We start from the raw sequence: 16,645 nt of genomic DNA, 5'->3' as shown, positions 1-16,645 counted from the left end.
CTTGTCGTATCCCCCTTCTCTTCCCCCGTCTGAGCTGAGGCCTAACGGCGGAGCTGGCGGCCTCCAACCTACGACCGACCTCGAGGCTCCGGAGGACTTACCAACTTCGAGCTGCGGCGGCGTTCGGGCAGCGGCACGACTCGGCACTCCGGTGAGGGCGGACGGCGTGGGGCTGAGACACTCCTGAGACACGGCCCGGCTCCCGGCTGGAAGGCGCTCCCGTGTGGGCGGCCCGGTGCGGGGCTGAGACGCTCCCGTGAGGGCGGAGACGGTGCACCGGTATCTGAGGCAGCGTTCTGGCGGCGGCCTGAATCCGGGGCTCGGCCGGGGGCCAGTGGACGACATCGCCGGGAGCTCGCGAGTCACAGATTGGTGCCTGTTTTCCGGAGCTCCCGTGGCAACAGCTGCGTCCGCTGGACTGGAGGGCGGCAGCTTCGACCACCCCCGGGCCGCGGAGCTTGAACCGCGGAACTGACTCACCATCGGCCGGTGGGGTATCGCCTCAGCGCAGAGGGAGAAGAGGAGGGAAGAGACAGCAGCCCAAAGGCTTTTGCCTCCATCACAGTGAGGAGGTGCTTGGTGAACTCACTGTGGTGGATGTTAATTTGTGTTTATTGTGTGTTGTTTATTATTAAATGTATGGCTGCAGGCAATGACATTTCGTTCAGACCGAAAGGTCTGAATGACAAATAAAGGATTCAATTCAATTCAATTATCATTACTTTTTTGCATATCTTTCATTCATTGTTCTATACATCTCTCAACATCATCATATGTAAGAAAGAACTGCAGATGCTGGTTTAAATCAAAGGTAGACACAAAAGGCTGGAGTAACTCAGCGGGTGAGGAAGCATCTCTGGAGAAAAGGAATGGGTAACATTTCGGGTCGAGACCCTTCTTCAGACATCATCGTCTATATCTCTCGTTTCCCTTTCCCGTCAATTTTAGTGTGAAGAAGGGTCTCGCCCCGAAACGTCACCCATTCCTTCCCTCCAGAGATATTGCCTGTCCCGCTGCATCGTCAGTCCCTATGTCACCCCTCGCAAGGAACTGAATTTCATCCCTCGCCAACAGAGCTACCCCACCTCCTCTGCCCATCTGCCTGTCCTTTCTATGGAATGTATAACCCTGAATATTCAGTTCCCAGTCCCGATCCTCCTGCAGCCACGTCTCTGTAATCGCCACAATGTCATATCTACCAATCTCCAACTCAGCCTCAAGCTCATCCACTACTTCTAAGATATTTCCATATTTTCTTGCCATTTGGATAGATAACAATCTTATTGTTCAATAAAGACACAATTTTACTGTAATAAAATACTGCCAGTAGAAAAATTAATTCTACTGTCAATAATTTTATTTGGGACTACAAAACTCATAGAATACACAAAAGACATTTGTGCAAACCCAAAGAAAATGGAGGATTACCTCTTCCTAAGACACTTTTTTACTACTGGGCAACCAACATTAAAAATATAATCTTCTGGTTGGACGATACATGTCAACATGTAAACTGGTTAAAAAAGGAGAGGGAAGATTGTTTGCCTTTTAATATAGGCTCGATCCTCCTATCTCCAATACATTTGAATGTTAACGTATGAGCAAAATCCGATAATACATAGTACCATACGTATCTGGAAACAGTTGAAATTCAGCCTTAAATTGAGAAACTTGTCTCTCCTGCTTCCTATTGCAAACAATCCCTCGTTTAAACCGTCTACTTTAGATATGGTGTTTGTTCAATGGGAATTAATACTGTGAGAGGCCTCTATAAGGAGACTCTTTTTTCTTTTCAAGAACTACAGGAGAAATATCACTTGAACGCAAACATTTATTTTAGATACCTTCAAATCCAAGATTATGTGAAAACATATACACAAGATTGTCCTTCTATGGGTCCAGATATATTAGACGATTGTTTGAATAGACATGCCGATACAAGTAAGTTGATATCATACATTTATAACCCTTTCTTAAATACTGATACCCCACCTTCTGAGATTTATAGGTGAGCATGGGAGGACGAGTTGGGTTTACCTATTTCAAAAGATATATGGGAGGAAAGCCTACTATACATACATTACTGTTCTTTAAATGTCAGGCATTGCCTGATACAATTCAAAATATTGCATAGGTTATACTACTCAAAAACCAAATTGAATAAGATTTCCCCAACTGTCTCCCCTCTCTGTGATAAATGTCACCTCCAAGAAGCTACCCTAACCCATTCTTTTGTATCCTGTATAAAAACACAAAATTTCTAGATGGGAATATTCAATACCATTTCTAAAACACTCAAAATTCAATTGGAGTCAGACTCAAAACTAATATTAGGAATGTCAGAGGGCTGCTCCAAGTTAATGACATTCCAAAGACGTTTCCTTGACTATGGTTTAATAAATGCGAAAAAAAACTCATACTTAAATTCTGGAAAAAGATAACAGCCCCCATAGTGAAGATGTAGATCACAGAAATGACCGAGACACTACATTTAGAAAAAATAAGGCTGGTTTTGTCCAATAAATCAGACCAATTTTCCAAAATATGGTCTCCTTTCATTGAATTTCTTCAACAGAATGGTTGAACACACATTTAAAACCGATGCTTGGGTAGGGAAGGATAGTGGGACATATCTCCATTTTTCTCTCTCACTTTTTTGTCAGTTCACGGGGTTTTTCTTCTCTTTTTTGTATCTTTCTTCTTTCTCTTCATTCTCTCCTTTTTACTTTTTCCCCCCCCAATTCATTTATCAGTTTATAAAATGTTAAAACTGAAGCTGTACGAAAATTGTATAATTGTTATGCTGATTACGCTGAACCTGCCACGCCTTCGACCTTGGAACTGTGTGAAGTGGCTGCAAAAGGACAGTGCTGCTGGGGGGGGGGGGGGGGGGGGGAATACCTTTGGGGGGGGGAGGGGGAATTCCTTTCCACAGCGTGTGGGAAGTCTAGCACGGGTCAGCACGACCTAGGCTGCACAAAGTAGTAAACTTGACTGGGCCGCCAGCGGTAAAGTCGCGGGGAGGGCAGGAGAGTTGAGAAGGAGAGGGTCGGGGTTCATGCCAGCAACCCACTCACTCACCACAGCTGCCGCAGCGCTTCGGGCGCGGAGCCACTGCATTGTGTCCAGGGAGGGAAGTAGCTCGGGTAGCTGCGAGCGGCCGCCGGGACCAGACAGCGGAACCGGCTGCCACCTTAGCGCCTTCTGCCAGCCCGCCCACCAGCCAGCCACGGTGTCCTTCGGCACAGGCGCAATCGGTGGGGGTGGTGGCGTGCGTATTCATTGCCGGGAAATACAGTACTTAAATGAAACTGTGTTCCAAGCCAGGAGGAAACCAGTCCAAACGAAGGGTGGAACAATGAAACCAGAGAAGGGACAACAAAACTGCAGAAAAAGGGATCATAATGCAAGAAGCGTCATTGTAAAAAAAATTAACATCTTTTGTATCTAAGTACTTGCTTTCTGCAGCATCTTCGTTCTTCTCAGACTGGCTCAATGCACATTAGTTCTAAAGTAAGAGGTTTTAATAGTAATCAAATTTAATCAACATATAACTTTGACAAAGCTTAAAACAGGGAGACAGCAAGGACCAATTTATACTTGCGAGGCAGAATAAATAGGGAACATAAATGTAGGATAACAAAAGAATTACATTTATTTTAGGACATTGAGTTGGGTTTTGGAATGGGCTGCGCACAAAGACGCAGTCGAATCTTTCACCGTATTTAAAGTGTAACTGGAGAAGCACTTGCCTTGACTTAACCCAAGTCACAAACACGGAGAGAAGATTAAACTATTGTTTCTTTATGGCGATGCTTAAGATTCTAAGACAATGGACAAAAGCATTTGCAGTTTCATTTCACATTTGTTTTACTGCATGTTGCAGTTAAAAACTCTCGACCACTCAATCTGGCAGCATTTATATTGTTCAATGTATATTGGAATAAGGTAAACAAAAATGCTGGAGAAACACAGCGGGTGCAGCAGCATCTATGGAGCGAAGGAAATAGGCAACTTTTCGGGCCCGAAACGTTGCCCATTTCCTTCGCTCCATAGATGCTGCTGCACCCACTGAGTTTCTCCAGCATTTTTGTCTACCTTCGATTTTCCAGCATCTGCAGTTCCTTCTTAAACCATAGTATACTGGAATAAGTTGTTCTGTTGACCCCTGCAAAAGCACTTCAACAGAATTGTGACCTATGATGAAGAACCTGTATCATATACCAAAACACTGCTTTGAGAAATGTATATTATCACAAAAAGCTTAGTGGATGAATTAAATCAAGGATGTTATCAAACTCAATACAATTGTCTAAGCTCAGACATTAGAGCAACTGTGTCAAGAAATGAAACCACGACAAGTTTCTGGCAAATAGGAATGGAAAAACTACTGATGTAACATGCAGCATAGTCTTGCTTTGGCTCCCTTGTGCATTATTGATTTTGGTGTTAGATGTCTCCATAAAAAAAACTCAGCACAAGTTTAATATTTCTTTTCTTAAAATACAGAATCATTTCCTCGCAATTTGTCAATTAAATGTGGTTGAGGATGCAAGTATACAACCCCCTTCCAGGCTCCAAGTCACCTATTAGAAGGAAAGGCCTGATTATCCCACAAACCTACTGGGAAGCTTTTGCCAGTGATCCCATTTTCCTTTGTAAAACGTAAACAGAACCAGATCATGCAGCCCATTGTGCCAATGCTGACAATCTATACACATTGAATGACAATATTAGGCAATCTGCTCCCCCTTTCTCTCCTCTTCCGATCTACCCAGGACCGCTCACGCACACCCTTCTTTCCAAGCCAACCCATCTCCCAGTTTTTTTCTCCTCTCCCAACTTCTCCCCGTCTATCACCCATACACTCCACCCACTGGAGACTCTCTCTCCCCTGCACCCCCGCCCCCCTCCCCACTGTTCCCATCTGCCCATTTACCTCACGTGTTTGGTTCCTTTCACCTTTTGTCAGGTTTCTTGTGTACAGTTTTGGTCTCCTAATTAGAAGAAGGACATCCTTGTGATTGAGGCAGTGCAGCGTAGGTTCACGAGATTGATCCCTGAGATGGTGGGACTGAGGAAAGATTGAAAAGACTAGGCTTGTATTCACTGGAGTTTAGAAGGAAGAGGGGGTTATCTTATAGAAACATATAAAATTATAAAAGGACTGGACAAGCTAGATGCAGGAAAAATGTTTCCAATGTTGGGTGAGTCCAGAACCAGGGGCCACAGTCTTAGAATAAAGGGGAGGTCATTTAAGACTGAGGTGAGAAAAAAACGTTTTCACCCAGAGAGTTGTGAATTTATGGAATTCCCTGCCAGAGGGCAGTGGAGGCCAAGTCACTGGATGGATTCAAGTCACTGGGGCTAGTGGAGTCAAGGGATATGGGGAGAAGGCAGGCACGGGTTATTGATAGGGGACGATCAGCCATGATCACAATGAATGGCGGTGCTAGCTCAAAGGGCCTCCTCCTGCACCTATGTTTTGATAATCTGCAGCCCATTTCACTCCACAGATGCTGTCTTTGTTGCATCCACATCATCTCCCAGCCACTGTTGCCATCTCCACCCTTTTCTCCACCCACCTCCACTGGACCATCAATCCGTCCTCATGTGGATCCTATCACTTACCAGGTCTTGCCACACCCTTCCCATACACCTGTATAAAGGCTATCTCCCATCTACTCTTTCAGTCTACATGAAGGGTCTCAACACAGAGTTGACTATCCGTTTCCCTCCACATGCTGCCCGACCCACCGAGTTCCCCCAGCATCTCGTTCATTGCAGCAGATTCCAGCATAATCCGTCTGTGTCGTCAGTGTACATTGTAGAGGTTTCTAAACATACAGCCCGTGATTTACATTTACAGCAGAAAACAAATTTCCAGTTTTATTTATATCAAACAAATCCAAAGCACTATGGATAATGAAAGGCACACAGGAACAAAAAGCATAAAAGGCTGCCTGCACGCGAGGTCCCACATACCAGCAAGAACCATGCTGATCACAACAGGAAGGAACTACAGATGCTGGTTTAAATCAAAGATAGACATAAAAAGCTGGAATAACTCAGTGGGACAGGCAGCATCTCTGGAGAGAAGGAATGGGTGACGTTTATGGTCGTGACCCTTCTGACTGATCACAACAGATTCAGGCAGAAAGTGAAAGTTAAAATAAGAGACAAAAAAAGACAGAAGAAGAGATTAAATGTCAAAATAAACAGAGATCTGTTGGGGTTCTTCGGGTCTAAGATTCACAAACAGGAATATATGCCCAATAGTGGAAGGAGAAAGTTGAGACATTGATTAGAAATTAATAGAACACAACTATTAGAAAAATGAAAGGAACATGAAACGGACAAGTCACCGGGACTAGAACGAGATGACGAAGAAGAGGCATACCGTATGGAAACAGGCCCTTTGGCCCAACTTACCCACACCAATCAATACGTCCCATTTACACTTGTCCCACATGCTCGCGTTTGGCCCATATCCCTCTAATCCTATCCATGTTCCTGCCCAAATGTTTTTTTAAATGGAGGGAAATACAGGAGGAAATCCCAGGAACTTTGACCATCTTCATGATCTTCAGATACGTTGGGTTACTCCAGCACTTTGTGAAACGTCACCGATCCATGTTCTCCACAGATGCTGCCTGACCCGCTGAGTCAGCATTCTGTGTCCTTTCATGACAGCTCACATTTAATGCAGGGAAATGCAAGGCAATTAATTTGTCAGGAAGAATGAGGTGTAATATAGGATAAAAATTCTTCTTCTAAAGGGGTTCAGGAGCCAAAGATCTGTGAGAATCCAAAGGTGCATATATGATTGTAAGTGGCAGGGCAGGTTACGAGAGCAGCTAAAAAGCACACAAATGTCAGTTGTTTATCAATATAAAGCATGCAAGTAGCTAGTTTATGCTTAACCTTTATAAACCATGTTCTCCACAGATGCTGCCTGACACCTGGCCACAAAGCGAGCGTTGCGTTCAAGTCTGGTTGACACATTATAGCTAGGATGGAGACAACCCAGCAGAGATTGATAAGAATAGTTCCTGGGAAGAACTATAGTTACAAGAATCCACTTCAAAGATGAGCGTGAATTTGAATGTGTATAAAATGATAAGTCTGGAAAACGGGGATCATGGAAGGTTGTACCCTTCGGTGGAGAGATCAAGGTGGGATCACTGGTATTAAATAACCAGGAAGAGAATAAAAATTGCATTTGGCTATGTGGTGTTTGCACATTCTCCCTGTGACCATGCGGGTTTCCTCACATTCAAAAGACACGTGGGTCTGTAGGTTAGTCGGCCTCTGAAAAATTGCCCCTGATGTGTGACAGTGGATGCGAAAGTGGCATAACCTGGAACAAGCGTAAACAAGTGATCGATGGTCGATCAATGCCTGTTTCTAATTAATATTTTTATGCATCATCGGTAAGAAACTGGAATGCACGTCAGTAAGTATGGTGGATGCTGGTTCCACTCAGGCCTTCACAAAGGATAGTTATGGTGCAGAAACATAGAAACATAGAAAATAGGTGCCCTTCGAGCCTGCACCGCCATTCAATATGATCATGGCTGATCATCCAACTCAGTATCCTGTACCTGCCTTCTCTCCATACCCCCTGATCCCTTTAGCCACAAGGGCCACATCTAACTCCCTCTTAAATATAGCCAATGAACTGGCCTCAACTACCTTCTGCGGGAGAGAATTCCACAGATTCACCACTCTCTGTGTGAAAAAAGTTTTCCTCATCTCGGTCCTAAAAGATTTCCCCTTTATCCTTAAACTGTGACCCCCTTGTTCTGGACTTCCCCAACATTGGGAACAATCTTCCTGCATCTAGCCTGTCCAACCCCTTAAGAATTTTGTACGTTTCTATAAGATCCCCCCTCAATCTTCTAAATTCTAGCGAGTACAAACCGAGTCTATCCAGTCTTTCTTCATATGAAAGTCCTGACATCCCAGGAATCAGTCTGGTGAACCTTTTTGTAACATTTGTAAGCTGCAGAGACACAGTGTTGATTGAACTACCCAGTTATTCAGGTGGAGAGCCAGCATGGATACAATGGGTCTCCTGTTGAGTAACCACTCCATAATACTACTCAAAACAGAATTAATTCTTTATAGGTTATCCATTGTTTGATTATTCTCAAAACTTTTAAATTGTTTCCCAATCATTGTTTCCTTTATTCAGATTTACGACTGAACTAAGTCACTTTCTGTATTTACATAACATTCTCTTATTATAATCACTCTTACCAGGGTTCCCTGACTATTCCAGTTAATTCTTCAACACAGTATCAGATGTAAAAGGCTGTGTTTCGGTGGGTTCTCAGAACACGGGTCTCGTGCACTCCATGAACCTGCGCTCGGCACCATTCCTGTCATTAGAACTCTCTCCCAAAAGCAGCAAGCACTGTACTGTAGATCAGAAAGGCTGCAGTGTATCACAACACCATCAGTAGGCGAGCTAGCAATGGGTAATAAAGGCTGACCTTGCCAGTGATGCTGAGATCTCTAAAGTGGAAGGCTGGACATTGCTGGAATTAGGTTTTAATACCCGAGGCATTGCAGCATCCGGCAACACTGGGATTTTCAGTTCCCCAATTGGACTCAAAACTTTCCATAGAAATCTGGTATGTAATAACTTCTGTTCTCATTTTCCTGTTTGAGTCATTCCTTCTCCACATCTTCCACTACCTGCTATTCCCCTTGATATTTTCCCTGGATATGCTGCCCACTTTTCTCCATTCAACGCTCCAGAAAATCTGGTAAAGGCCTTTTAATAACATCCCATCCGATGTCAAGATATCAATTAAAGAAGCCCGAAACCAAATAGGCCTCAAGAGTAATTGCCCTGGTTGATGGATGGAACAAGATTTGAACGTGGGATATCAGGGCAGGGCACAACTTCTGTAAATGCTCTCTGTAAAACTTACTAAGACACAGCTGCAATATGTGCAGTTCTGGTGCTCACACTGCTTCAGGATTGAAGGAAACATTCAATATATTCAAACTATTACCTGGAATATTCCAATACAAGCAAACAACTGTGTCTCCTATCAATTCTAATAGAATCCTTTCACCGCCTTGAACCCAATTAACTCCTCAATCAGAAATCATGATTTTCATTTCAACAGAAATTATTAATCAAAGACGGTGGCCAATGATAAATGAGGAGATTAGTGGGAAAAATTAAGCATGTGGTATTGGGGCTATGATATTGACATGGACAGAGAATTGGTTGGCAGACAGGAAACAAAGAGTTGGAATAAACGGGTCCCTGTCAGAATGACAGGTAGTGGCGAATGGAGTGCCGCAAGGCTCGGTACTGCGACCGCAACTATTTACAATATATTACTGATTTAGATGGAATTAAAAGTAACACTAGCAAATTTAATAGACAATAGGTGCAGGAGTAGGTCATTCGCTATCTGACTTCACTGAACTCCTCACACTTGCCTCATCCCTCTCCCCACGTCTGCTGCTACTTGGTGACTTAAATATTCACATGGACTCCCCCACCTGCAAGCTCGCATCTGAATTCGCCTTTTTACTTGACAACTTCTCTCTCACTCAGCACGTCACCTTTCCCACCCATGACAAAGGTCACATCCTTGACCTGGGCTGCTCCACAAATCAACCGGTACGCGACCTCCATCCATGCCTCTTCCCCCTCTCTGATCATAAGCTTATACGGTTCACCATCCCTTCTCCGACACCTCGCCCCCGCTTCCTCCGAGAAATCACCTTCCGTAATCTAAAATCCATTGATCCCCTCCATCTCTCTGACCTCCTCTCCACCACTCTCCCCCTGGACTCAGCCCCCATCTCACCTGATGATCTCACAAACCATCTCAACTCCACCTTGTCTACCTCCCTCAACACTATGGCCCCCCTCAAAACAAGAACCGTAACTTTCAACACATCTTCACCCTGGTACACACCTGCACTTCGTAAACTGAAACAGACTGGTCGCCGACTTGAACGACTCACAAAGAAATCATCTCTCACAGTCCTCCTTGAAGTTTACAAACTCCACCTCACCGACTACAAAGATGCCCTCATTGCTGCAAAATCTGCCTACCTCTCCTCCATATTCACTGATCCCTGCCTAAACCACAGAACCCTCTTCTCCACAGTGGGCAACCTCCTCAAGCCTCGAGCAAACACTCTTCCTAGCTCTACTCCGGTTCTCTGCAATTCATTCCTCCAATTTTTCGCTGATAAAATCAGCACCATCTATCAATCTTTATCCCCTGTACCCGACTCCCCAGCATCTACTCCACCACCTACCAAGGCCCCTCCTTTCAACATCTCCACTGACCTCCTTACTCCTCGCCTCCACACTGCTTCCTCTCCCAGTTTGACCTGGTCACCCCTATTGAAATCCCCAAACTCATCAGCTCTTCCAAACCCACTACCTGCTCCCTCGACCCTCTCCCCACTACCCTGCTGAAGTCCTGCCTCCCCGTTCTCTGCCCCTACCTCACTAATCTCTTCAACTCCTCATTGTCCCAAGGAATTGTCCCCTCCGCTTTCAAAACTGCTGCTGTCACACCAATCTTAAAGAAACCTGGTCTTGATCCCTCCTCTCTCATTAACTACCGCCCAATCTCAAACCTCCCCTTTCTTTCAAAAACCCTGGAGTGTATCGTTGCGTCGCAACTTCATTCCCACCTCCTTGCGTATAACCTACTTGAACCCCTCCAATCTGGCTTTCGCCCCCTCCATAGCACAGAAACTGCTCTCCTCAAAGTCCTCAACGACCTCCTCACCTCTGCTGACACTGGTTCAGACCTCAAAGTCCTCAACATCCTCATCCTCCTTGACCTGAGCGCAGCCTTCGATACAGTGAACCATAACATCCTGCTCACCAGACTCAAAGATCTCGGCATTGAAGGCTCTGCACTCAGCTGGCTCCGTTCCTACCTTTCCAACAGATCCCACTTCTTCTCTCTCCACAACCACACCTCTGCTACAGCCACAGTCACTCAAGGCGTTCCCCAAGGCTCCGTACTCGGCCCCCTCCTCTTCATCATCTACATCCTCCCCCTTGGTCAAATACTCCGCCACTTCAATCTGGACTTCCACTGTTACGCCGATGACACCCAGATCTACCTCGGCACCAAATCCCCCCACAACCCCCCCCCCCCCCCTCTCCCATATCAACTCCTGTTTGTCAGCTATAAAAACCTGGATGCAACATAACTTCCTCAAACTCAACAGCGATAAGACAGAATTCCTCCTCAGAGGCTCCAAAGCCACACTCAGCAAAATCAATAACCCCACTCTCCCCATCTCCCAAGGCCCGCAACCTTGGCGTGATCTTTGATTCCACCCTCTCCCTTGAGCCTCACATCCGCCATGTCATTAAAACCTCCTTCTTTCATCTCCGCAACATCGCCAAACTCAGACCCTCTCTCACACCTCCCGCTGCTGAAAGACTCATCCATGCCTTCATCTCCTCCCGACTGGACTATTGTAACTCACTTCTCCTTGGCATCAGCTCCACCTACATCAACCGACTCCAACTGGTCCAGAATGCAGCCGCCCGACTCATCACCCACACCAAACCCTGGCATCACATCACTCCAGTCCTCAAACAACTTCACTGGCTTCCCATCTCCCACCGGATCACCTACAAAATCCTGGTCCTCACCTACAAAGCCCTCCACCATCTGGCCCCCCCATATCTCACTGACCTCCTCTCCCCCTACCAACCCTCACGGTCCCTCAGATCCACATCAGCCGGTCTCCTCTCCATCCACAAGCCCAACCTCCGCAGTTTTGGGGACAGAGCCTTCTCCAGGGCAGCTCCCAGGCTCTGGAACTCCCTCCCCCAACTGATCCGCAATTCCGTGTCCCTCACCATCTTCCAGTCCCGCCTCAAGACCCATCTCTTCACCTCTGCCTATCCTTAGCCCCACGTCCCCCTCCCTTTTCATCTGTGCACTAATTGCCTCATATTGTGTTTTGAATTGTATTCTGTCTTTACTTTGTGTACTAGTCATGTCTCTACTATTTATTTAATTCCCCTTACACGTTTTTCCTCTACCTGCTAAATTTTTGTAAGGTGTCCTTGAGACTCTTGAAAGGCGCCCATAAATAAAATTTATTATTATTATTATTATTCGGCCCTTCGAGCCACCACCGCCATTCACTGTGATCATGGCTGATCATCCACAATCAGTACCCCGTTCCTGCCTTCTCCCCATATCCCTTGACTCCGTTATCTTCAGTGAGCTCTATCTAACTCTCTCTTGAAAGCATCCAGAGAATTGGCCTCCACTGCCTTCTGAGGCAGAGAATTCCACAGATTCACAACTCTCTGGCTGAAAATGTTTTTCTGCATCTCCGTTCTAAATGGCCTACCCCTTTTTCTTAAACTGTGGCCCCTGATTCTGGACTCCCCCAACACAGATTTGCAGATGACACAAAGATGGGTGGCAGTGTGAACTGCGAAGAGGATGCAAGGAGGTAGCAGGGTGACTTGGACAGGTTGAGTGAGTGGGCAGATGCATGGCAGATGCAATATAATGCAGATAAATGTGAGGTTATCCCCTTTGGCAGCAAGAACAAGGAAGCAGACTATTATCTGAATGGTGGCAGATTAGGGAAAAGGGAAGTGTAACGAGACCTGGGTGTCCTTGTACACCAGTCACTGAAAGTAAACATGCAGGTACAGCAGGCAGTGAAGAAACCTAATGGTATGTAGACCTTCATAACAAGAGGATTTGCGTATAGCAGTAAAGAGGTCCTTCTGCAGTTGTACAGGGCCCTGGTGAGACCACATCTGGAGTATTGTGCGCAGTTTTCGTCTCCTAATTTGAGGAAGGACATTCTTGCTATTGAGGCAGTGCAGCGTAGGTTCACAAAGTTAATCGCCAGGATGGCGCGAGTGTCATATGAGGAAAGATTGGAAAGACTGGGCTTGTATTCACTGGAATTTAGAAAGATGAGAGGGGATCTTATAGAAACATATAAAATTATAAAAGGGCTGGACAAGGTAGATGCAGGAAAAATGTTCCCAATGTTGGGGGAGTTCAGAACCAGGGGCCACAGTCTAAGGATAAAGGGGAGGCCATTTAAAACTGAGATGAGAAAAAAACGTTTTCACCCAGAGTGTTGTGAATTTGTGGAATTCTCTGCCACAGAAGGCAGTGGAGGCCAATTTACCGGATGAATTTAAGAGGGTTAGATAGAGCTCTTGGGGCCAACGGAATCAAGGAGCATGGGGAGAAGGCAGGCATGGGTTACTGATTACAGATGATCAGCCATGATCACAATGATTGGCGGTGCTGGCTCGAAGGGCCAAATGGCCTCCTCCTGCACCCATTTTCTATGTTTCTAGGAAATTCACAATTTACCATCAAGTAGCACTTGCTCCAATCATTTGTCCGACTAATACACATCACCAGAAAATCAGTAGTAGTAAAAGATCTGTGAATTGAATTTTCTCTGCATCAGCAACAAGACTCCTCATAAACATTTTATGTTATGGATATATATATTAAGCCCATCTACAGCACTTCTACACAGTATCCTCCCCACACATTTAAACTCACAGGTACCTTCAATATTTACTGGTGGTAACCACCCATGGTCTACACAACAACCAAATCCTTTATTGAAATCAAATTGAGGGTTCTCTAAAATAAGACTGCCCTCCACAGCCCTAAGCAGTGTATTAAATGATGCCCTCAGACTACACAGCTTGCACCAAAACAGCATATTATAAGAACGCATGGAATAATTAAGTGATAAATTGCATTGTTTGAGTTACAATAAGTAGGGAGCAGGCTGGAATAATCTGTAAAATAATATCAAATTTCCTTTTCCTTCGAAAAAACAAAAATGCTTGATTTTTCCCACCAGGTATACCATTCACATCACATAATTAGTCAGATATTACACAAAATAACTATGTTAGAAAGACATTAAGTACCACCGATCCTATATCTATAAAGACAGCAATACAACATCTGTGGAAAAAGAAACCTCCAGAATAAAATGCTTCAATTGTGCATCTTAAAACTGTTTCTCTTTCCACAGACAATAGCGATCGCCAACATTGTTTCTATTCCACATTCTTCTTTTATTTCTGACCTTGTCTCTCTGGTCAGTTGTCAAAGTAAATTAACTGAAGAAGAAACTTACAATTAGTTGCCCTGCCGTAAACCAATTTTGTTCAAAATTTTAATAATTAAAGGATTCATACCGAGTTTTTAAACACATCTTTAAAATAAGGTGGCCTTAATATCATAGTTGAAACTGTTCCCAAACGAACTGTCATTATTGTGCAGAAGTTAACACCTTTCCTACTCAGACACTCGATTAAACTTTGCTCAATTTATAAATGTATAATATTCTGCTCAAGTATGTATTTTGATGTAACGATGGAACAAAAATCCTGTAGGTCATTGTAAGTACAGATTTGATTTGAAAGTAACCCACGTTAAACAACATCACATTGAAATACTCAGCTTGAAGATTACATAAAATTATTCCCTCATTACAAACAGGAGTAATGTTATGGAAATGATGTTGCTTGAACTTTGTTAACTTAATAGGGTGGTAATTTTCCACTTGTTAAATGGAACGTGTGATTATATTAAAGGCAGACACAAAAATGCTGGAGTAACTCAGCGGCATCTCCGGAGAGAAGGGACGGGTGACGTTTCGGGTCGAGACCCTTCTTCACACTGATGTTTGACGGCGGCACCGGCACCTTAGGCCGGCAGCTGTAACTTGGTACAGCCGAATAGACAAGCCCTCGGACGGAGTGGTGATGCTACATGAACCAGACTCGGCTGCAACCAGGTGTCCTGAGCAGAAGCGGCGACGTGCGGTGCGAGGCAACGGTGTGGGAAGGTGAGGGCAGCGACCACAGCTTCCACTGCCCCCGGCTCAGACTACCGGCTCGGGGCTGAAGCAGGAAGGGCGGCTGCTGCGGCGCGCCGGCTCCAGTAGCTGAGTCCAGGCCCGGTAGGCGAGGTGTCAGGGCCGGGACTCCGGTAGCTGGGCCCTCCCGCAGCAGCGGTGTCAGGGCCGGAGGTCGGGGCCGCAGGGGAGGGTAGGGTAGGCCTCACTCGCTCCCTCCCTCCCTCCCAGCCGTCGCCTCACTGCCCACCCCGGCCTCACCTGGGGATCGTTATCGCAGCCGCCCAGCTGCCATTTTCCGCGTTGGAGACGGACCGTCAGCTTCCCCGGCCCGGCCCACCCGCCCGCCGCGCTCACCTTCCACCCCACGTCTGACGTCACGGCACGGCAACGCCACGGCCCGTCAACATCAAAGATGTTATAGCGCCACCGCCCCTCCGCCCACGGCGGCACGCCAATGCGCGGCCCCGCCCAGTGCGCCGCGTCACAGTTGGGTCCCGCCCCGGCCACCGCCTCACGTCACGGCGCCACCCGCCCACCGCAGCTCGTCAATGCGCGGCCCAGCCCACGGCGCTGCGTCACGGCTGGATACCGTCCCGCCCCGCCCACGGAGCGACGTCACCGCGCCGCCCCGCCCCCACCTGCCAGTGGCCTCGCGCCGCCAACCGCCCAGCGTCACGTGACGGGCGCGCGACCAACCGCCGCCCCGCGGGCTCCCGCCAAAAATGCCGCACATGTGGCAACTACACAGCGAAGTGACGTCACCAACCCAAACATCAGCCAGTGCCTCTCTCCACACACGCTGCCTGACCCTGTGTGTGTGTCTTCGGTCAATGGTCTTGGCATTAGGTTGGTTGCTGACAGCACACGGCAACAGAAGAAGCAACAACAACAACAGCAGCAGCAGCAGCAGCCCAGTTGTAAGTTCAATACTCACTGATTTTGAATCTCGCCTAATAATTCCCAATAATCTGAGTGATCAAAAACGTTATCAAAGGCAGACAAAAATGATTTTTGGTTTTTAATAAGAAGTTTAATTTGACACCTAATTCACTTTCATATCTTCAGTATTAAAAACAGTTATGGCAATTTTCATACTCGGAAATTAGCATCTTGTTCCCTGTTGCTTTTGCATTGAGTTAATACAAAAGCTGTGATATGTAAAATAAATGACTTACACTTTGTTTCGTCCCGTTCTTGCGATCCGTCACGTTGTAGGCGTTGAGGGCATTCGAAGTCGCTTTTTATTTTAATCCAAATATTTAGCAATGTTACAAAATTTTGAGATTTAAAAAATCAAGTCTGTAATTTATCCCATCAGATAAAGCATAAAAATAAGTTTAATTTGACACCTAATTCACTTTCATATCTCAAGTATTTAAAAAGTTATGGCCATTTTCATACTCGGAAATGAGCATCTTGTTCCCTATTGATTTTCTATGGACATAACAAAAAAGCTGTGATCGTGGACAGTCAAAAGCCCATAACTTTCTTAAAAATTAAGAGAACTGAATGAAAATTTCAGTTATCATAGATTGAAGCATTCTGAAACAAATATAAAATAATCTTACTTGGATGACCTGAAATTAAAGCATATAATTAGTTATTTACCTAATTGTAGCTAATTTCAGACTTCAATTACTAGATCTAAACATCTATCCATTTCTTAATAAATGATTAACATTTTTAAATAGCCTAAATGTCCAAATAATATTCACAAATAATTCACAATAAAACATGATTTTTAAATCTCATTCAC

General features: G+C 45.4%; 1 protein-coding gene across 2 annotated transcripts in view; it reads right to left on the bottom strand.

Moving 5' to 3' along the window:
* Positions 1 to 15,364, bottom strand: part of aftph (aftiphilin) — a 56,950-nt gene extending 41,586 nt beyond the window's left edge. Inside the window, exon 1 of one of the 2 annotated variants that reach the window (XR_004412954.1) lies at positions 8,263 to 8,421. The gene's annotated coding sequence lies outside the window, so the exon portion shown is untranslated. Of the gene's footprint in view, positions 1 to 8,262; positions 8,422 to 15,147 lie in introns of those variants that run through there. The other variant, XM_033026326.1, reaches the window with a different exon arrangement.
* Positions 15,365 to 16,645: the final 1,281 nt, after the last annotated feature.

This window comes from Amblyraja radiata, chromosome 8, assembly GCF_010909765.2.
Source record: "Amblyraja radiata isolate CabotCenter1 chromosome 8, sAmbRad1.1.pri, whole genome shotgun sequence".
NCBI lineage: Eukaryota > Metazoa > Chordata > Chondrichthyes > Rajiformes > Rajidae > Amblyraja > Amblyraja radiata.
Note: the sequence above shows the minus strand (reverse complement) of the source record. Positions and strands in the feature narration are given on the sequence as shown.